Raw genomic sequence first — 7,910 nt, forward strand, 5'->3', positions numbered from 1 at the left:
GAGAGACATCATCTCAAGTGACCTGTGACCCTGGGAAAAATGTTCCAAGGATGTGAGGCAAAGAGCTAGGACATGTAAGAGCCTTGCAACAAAGGGCAAGTGGTAGAAACAAAAAATTAATGTTAATAAAATAAAACTATGGGCTTCCCTGGTGGCTTAGACAGGAAAGAATCTGCCTGAAATGTGGGAGACCTGGGTTTGATCCCTGGGTTGGGAAGATCCCCGGGAGGAGGGAATGGTAACCTACTCCAGCATTCTTGCTTGGAGAATCCCCATGGACAGAGGAGCCCATGGAGTCTCAAGGAGTTAGACATGACAGCAGCTAACACATAGCACACACACACACACACACACACAACTTGAAGTCTCAAATTAAGGAATTTAGCACTTTTCTCTATATGGGAAGATGCAAGAATACGGACTCACTGAAACCGTTCCTTCATGTACTCAGCTATCTGGGGCCAGTATGCTGTGTTTTCACATCCTGAATTTCCTCAGGGCTCACCATTGGGAGTGGCTGCAGTCTGATGGCTGCTAGATGGCAGATGTCCTTTGTTTCTTTCCTGAGTTCCCTCAGGGCTCACCAGCTCACCTGAAGAGGTGGCTGCAATTGCTGACGACTGTGACATCTTCTGTTTATTGATATGGCAGGCAGTATTTTATTTCTCACAGGGAATGACTGACCCATGGTGAATGTGTGTGTCAAGCTTCTGTGGGCAGAACCAATCAATTATCCTTCTCTGCTCTCATAATGTTTGCCACATTTCTCTCATTTTACATCAAATGAATTATATAGATAATATTACAGCTATTGTATGTATTATGTTTTCATGTGTTAACTGCCTTGGCTGCTCTCAGAGTTTCCCAAAGACAGCGTTCAAGTTTGATTACCTTTTTATTTGGCTAACTGTGTAGGTCTCTCCAAACACCTGTTTTATGTCTGTCACGTAGCTAGATTTTGGTAGATTAAGCTTTGTAGGCCTGGCTTTGATGTAGTCAAAGTTGCCATTTCTTCTTCTTCATATTTTTTTTTAATCATTGATTCCTTTCTCTTGCAGATGGACTTTCACTGGTCAACGTTTTCTTGATAACAGCTCTTCCCAAACCAAAGCTTGCAAAAATAATAATTCTTCCCAGGAGGAATGAAAGACTTCCTTTGTCTATACAGAATTATTTAAATCTTAATAGAGATGACCATTTCAAAGACTGGAGACTATACATCTCCACTGACTAAAATCATGCAAAGCATTACTCTAGGGAACTTGATTGGAGACACTGAAAGAGGAACGAGAACAAAAGAAAAAATCCACCTCTCAAGTTTAGAGAACATGGTTTACAAAGCATTTGTTGAGTCCCATGTGATATAGCTCTTTGAGGCAAAGGGATGAGCACATTTCCCTTCCAGAGAAGAAAATTCAAGGTTTCACAGTTGGCAAGAGGCCAGCCCTTGGCTAGAAAACAGATATTCTCATTTGAATTCCAAGGCAACTTCTAGGACACAACTTTGTCCTGGTGTTGATGTCAATTGCATCAAACTATTCCCTTCCCCAAAAAGAATTTGCTTGTTAAGCATAAGTTCTGCATGCTGGGAGAAGCAGAGAGAGAACAGTGTGCTGATTTATGCAGCCTGGTTGTTATCTATGTGGAAGAGAGTTTGGATTTAAGCACTGTCAAAATACTGAGCAAATAAAACATGTCCTGAGATCCAGGAAAATATTCTGACCAGGAGAATTCAAGTTATTCTGTGGTTTGTAACAATTTCTTGCATACTAAAATACTACTAAATTGTATTGTAGTTAATGTAAAGGCTGTATTTTTAAAACAGCTGAATGTAGAATGAAGTGGAGAAAGTCAAGTTAGAGTTAGCCCAGAAAATTTCAACAGTTTGCTTATTTTCATCGCCAGGAGGTATGCTGAAGCCCTTTTATGCCTGTGTTTTTTCAAATATCATTGCCAGAGAACAGCTGACAGTGGCTGGGGAAACTAAATCCACTGGTTCAAAAAGTGAGAGGCTATAGCTAAAAGAGAATAATTTCATAAGTAAGGTCACTTAGTATCACATGCACATAGTGGAAAAACAGCCCTTACAGGTACATCACACATATGGTATCCAACTGTGACTAAATGGTTTTAAGTGGACTTCTGAGGATGAATTTCCTTTCAAACTGCATTGACCTGGCTTATTCTAGATGTTCTACATCTTTTTGTTCTACATCTAATCATTTTGATGCTCCCAAGGTTTCATTATATCTAGTAATAGAATGTGTGTTACTTGAGATTGGAAAAGTCTTCATCCAAATTGGGAAGAATGGTAAATGGAGACTTTATACCAAATGTTGCCAAAAAGCAGCAAACTGTGAGATAATAAAGATACTATTAAATAAGTCTCCCCAGAGTCTATGGAACATCTCTCAGGAAAGCCTTGCAATTTCTTTGGTACAGCTCTGTTCTTATACTTTTAACATGAAGATAAGAGATGACATATTTGAATAAAGTTATTTTAACTTTTATTATTGCTTACCTAGTTTTCATCCTGCAGAAACTTTTTCAACCAGTTTTTATGGAAGTTCAATATGTACAACAGACAAAAGTGGAGCTTCTTTGATTAAAGCTAGGGATAGGCAAGAGCCAATCCCCAACCTACTTGGTCTCTTATTAATTTATGATAGTGCTGCATAAGTCTTCACAAATATCAATATATTTTCAAGGAGCTCATTCATAGCCATGCTTTTAGTTAGCAAGATTTTAGAAAAAAATACCTTAATCACTAAATTGTTTAAAAATTGTTATGTATCACTTTATTGAATGTTTTATAGTCATCATAATAGGCTAATATAAATGTGACATGGAAGAAAATTTATAATATATCATTAAACCACAACAACCAAATCAAGTCCAAAACTTTGAAAAATGATATGAATATACTGATCACAGTAAATATATATGCACATATACAAGATTTCAAGAAAGAGGAATAAAGATCATAATATGTGTGGATTTGTTCTGGATATGAGGAGAATAAATTTTAATATATCCCATTCTTTCAGAGAAAAGTTGAAAGAGGGATCCCAGCACAAGATTGATTATATTTCATAAAATATTTTATGTTAAATAAGCTGAGAATAATTAAACCTCCTTGTGTGGAGATCTTATTTGGGTAGTCTTTTGTTTTGTAGAATACTCTTGGTAAATTATATTTTTTATTCTTTCACCATGCTCAAAAGTAGCTTTGGGCAGAGTCAGTGATCATTTCCCACTGGAGGAAATGGCAGGTGAATTTTTAAAGTAAATATATTCATTAATCAATTTTAAGAGGTTGCTTCATCTGCAATCCTTCTTGGTGAAACTAAACCTTCATTGAAAGACCAACTGGTTTCTGTTAGTAGACACTAAAGAATCAGGACAAAGGCTATAATGGACAAACCCAGAAAAAGAACAGTAACAAGTCAGCCTGCTACAGTTTATAATCCCAAGGGGTACAATTAATTTACAACCTGCCACATGCAGAACATATAACCAATAGGGACATAATTCAGTTCAGTTGCTAAGTCGTGTTTGACTCTTTGCAACCCTATGGACTGCAGCATGCCAGGCTTCCCTGTCCATCACCAACTCCTGGAGCTTACTCAAACTCATGTCTATCAATTCAGGGATGCCATCCAAACTTCTCAGCCCCTGGCATCCCCTTCTCTTACGGCCTTCAATTTTTCCCAGCACTAAGATCTTTTCCAATGAGTCAGTTCTTCACATCAGTTAAATACAGTAAAAGAACACAATAGGTGACTAAATAGTTAATAGAATTAGGGAATTAATCTCCCCCACACTAGGATTTTAAATAGAATAAGTATGAGAGACCCCTTCCCTGGTGGCTCAGACAGTAAAGTGTCTGTCTACAATGTGAGAGACCTGGGTTCGATCCCTGGGTTAGGAAGATTCCCTGGAGAAGGAAATGGCAACCCACTCCAGTACTCTTGCCTTGAAAATCCTATGGATGGAGGAGCTTGGTGCAGGCTACTATCCATGGGGTCTCAAAGAGTCGGGCATGACTGAGCAGCTTCACTTCCACTGCCATTACTCAAGAAAGAGGTGTGCTTAACCACAAAACCAAGCAGATTTGTCTAGCAACAAAACCATTCAAAAGTCACGGGACATGCCCTAAAACAATAAAACTACGGTGGCATGAGACTCACGTCCTGCCCAGTGAGCTCAGGACGTTAATTATCCCTAGGATATGCTCTCTGCACAGATAAAAATCAATAATCTGTGGACCTAGCTTGACCATGTAGGGAGAAGAAAACTCCCCTGCCCAACCTGAAGGAGGAGCTGATGATGGAAGCATGATGTCTACTCAAGAAAGACAAAGATGTTCCCCTCTGCTCACTTTTCTTATGATTATTAAACTGTAGCCCAGTAAGTTCTCAGGGCACAGCAACACCTCATCCACCCACTTGTAAGCCTTACAATTTCTTATTCTAATAAATCACCTTTTATCTGTCACTTTGTTTCTTGTTGAATTCCTTCTGTGCTGAGACATAAAGGGCCGTTATATCGGAGCTCTTTGGAGCTCCCCAAACCACATCACCAAATGGTTTCATAATATAAAATTCTAAGATTAAAAATTCATTAGAATAAGGAAGCTGGAATAAAAGATAACTAGAAGAAATATAAAGATTCTATAATTTTCATATGTATTATGGGGAGCACTTACACAAATACCACCTTGAACATATTTTACCTTAATAATTAAAAAGAATTAAAAACTGCACTGTAAGTATAAAATTATAGTCAAAATTTTCTATAATTTTGCATTCTTGTGCCTTTAATGCTAAAAGTAAAAGTCATTCAGTCCTGTCCAACTTTTTGTGACTCCTTGGACTATACAGTCTGTGGAATTCTCTAGGCCAGAATTCTGGAGTGGTTAGCCTTTCCCTTCTCCAGGGGCTCTTCCCAACCCAGGCATCGAACCCAGGTCTAGCTCATTGGATTGTTTACCAGCTGAGCCACAAGGAAAGCCCTTAATATAATGCTATGTCACTAACTAATATTCTCGCACAAGATAAACTAATGAGTCTTGCTTTATTGCTCAGCAAGGAGAAGGGACTTGGTTAATGTACAGTGTAGCTCCCCCAACCCCACACCCTCTTTCATTCTAAGTATTTACTGGGGCAAATCATCAAACCAAGGAGGTCTATCACCACAAATTCATTTTACTTGAAATTTGATCTACAACATATAACTCCTATTTTAAAAAAATACAAATTCATATTCCCTATAGCTGCTTCCACAATTCTCTACTCCTCTGTTTAAAATTACTCCTTGAGAGAACTGAAAACACTTGCTCTATCTAAACTTCTCTTGCCTTTCTTTATCTATTTGTTTCTATCACTCCACAGAAATCAATCCTGTTCAAGACACTAATCATTTTCACAATGCCAAGTCAAACATTTATTGTTTATACTTTATAGCACTTGGCTTCCTAGCATTAGATTCTGTTGATCATTCTCTTTTTGAAATACTTGGCTTGGATTCCAGAACATTGAAAATTCCAGGTTTGATTTAGATTCTGCTGAACTTTCTATGTAGATGATTGCATTGTTTGAAAATATTGACAATTTTATTTTTCCTTCCTCAATTTCATCCTGTATATTTTTCTCTTGCATTATAATATAAAGGACATATGATATGGTAATAAAAATGCATCCCAAGCCTTATTTCTGATATAGAGCAAATGACACATTCTTCATTGAGTAGATTTTGATTTTTGTTACATGGATTTATCTAGTTAAGGGATTTTTGCTTTATTCATGGTTTTTGAGAATTTGAACTCACAAAATAATGTTGATAATACATTTTCTACATTGGTTAAAATGATGACTTTTTTTCCTGAAATAGCTTGTATAAAATTGAGATTATATGTATTGCTTGAGCTTTTGCTAGAATCTATTTGTAAAATAACCTGGGCCAAAGGAAGGGTAAATCATATATTGCAATATTATTTTCTTTACAGCTTATTGGTTTTCTTTCTTGAGGCAAATTTCTGTTCTCTTCCCAGCAACAATTCTTGATATAATTGTCCCACTCTGATCCAAGGCAGAGACAAAGAATTTACCTTTGTCATTGCATTTTTGTTTTGTTTTTGTTCCCTTTATTTGGGTTTTCACTGAGATTGTAGCATTTTGAGAGTTTCAACTTGATTCAAAGTTCTCAATTCCACTGCCCTTCTTATATCAGCTCCAAGACTGGTCTCCTGTCCCGCTGTGGCAACCATTCTAAGTCTACACTGCTATCAGTAACCCAGTAGTTCTGGCTTCAGTTATGCTTATCACTCTAATTTTCAGTTTCATCTTTGTTTTAAACCTCCAAGAATTCTTCTTGACTTCTTTTGCAAGCTCAGCTACATATGTAAAGTAATGTTGTGGCTTTTGCATTTCTAACTACTTTATAGCAGGAGCTATTTCTTTCCAAAATATCTCATCAATCAGAGTGCAAAATGTAGAAGTCTCATTTACTACGACTTTTCTAAATATAGTTATTTCAATAATTCAAGATGTTACAAAGCAATGACCAAAGATCCTGTTTATTTAAATTTTTTTCTTTAAATAATGAAATGCATTATAAAGATTATGTATATGATGTATATAAGTACAGTTTAAAGAAAGAAAATGAACATCTATGTACTTATTTACCTGGATCAATAGACATGCGTAATCTGTACACCAGAAGTCCCTCAATAAAAGTTAATCATCATAATTTCATCCAAACCCTTCCCTCCATCATGTGCCTACTGTTCTAACTCTTAAATTAATAATTAACTGCCTCTCCTTTATAGTTTTACCATTTGTGTATGCATGTCACCTCATGCGAAGAGTTGACTCATTGGAAAAGAACCTGATGCTGGGAGGGATTGGGGGCATGAGGAGAAGGAGATGACAGAGGATCTGACGGCTGGATGGCATCACTGACTCGATGGACATGAGTCTGAGTAAACTCCGGGAGTTGGTGATGGACAGGGAGGCCTGGCGTGCTGTGATTCATGGGGTGGCAAAGAGTTGGCCATGACTGAGCAACTGAACTGAACTGAATGCATGTCTAAACAATGTATTGTTTAGTTTTGTTAATGTGTTGTCAAACTGTGGTTGTTTTCTAATTTTTTTTAACATCATCAAGATGTTTAATCTCACAGTGATATGAACAGCTGTGATTTATGGGTGGGATATTTTTATCAGCTCCTCATTAAAGGAAATTATGGTTATATGTACTTTTTAATTTGTAAAAAGTATGACATGAACATATCTTCTCATATAAGATTTATTCTAGAATCTGAGATGTCCTTTGAGTGGAATAGCTGCATCTTAGGGCTTGTACATACTTAGCTTTCTAGAAAGCCCAAAATATTTCCAAAAGAGTTTTAAATTTATGCTCCTGTCCACAGTGAATGAGAGAATTCTTATTTTTTTAAGTATTCCAGGCAATATTTAATTTTATCAGTCATTTAAATTTTTGTCAATCTAATAAGTATAAAAGAGTACATTATTTTGTGCTGTGATTTGAAAGTGAAAGTGAAGTAGCTCAGTCGTGTCCGACTCTGCAACCCCGTGGACTACAACCCGCCAGGCTCCTCCATCCATGGGATTCTCCAGGCAATAATACTGGAGTGGGTTGCCATTTCGTTCTCCATGGGATCTTCCCGACCCAGGGATCGAACCCACGTCTCCTGCATCGAACCCACGTCTCCTGCATCGAACCCACGTCTCCTGCATTGCTGGCAGACGCTTTAACCTCTGAGCCACCAGGGATTCCCCTAATTACCAAATGAATAACCTTTCATTTGTTCGTCCACTCTTCATGTTTTCTCCCCTATGACTCAATGCTCACATTTCCCCCCATTTTTCCCTTGAGTCATTACACAT

The sequence above is a fragment of the Ovis canadensis genome, chromosome 3, assembly GCF_042477335.2.
Source record: "Ovis canadensis isolate MfBH-ARS-UI-01 breed Bighorn chromosome 3, ARS-UI_OviCan_v2, whole genome shotgun sequence".
In the NCBI taxonomy this organism is placed as follows: domain Eukaryota; kingdom Metazoa; phylum Chordata; class Mammalia; order Artiodactyla; family Bovidae; genus Ovis; species Ovis canadensis.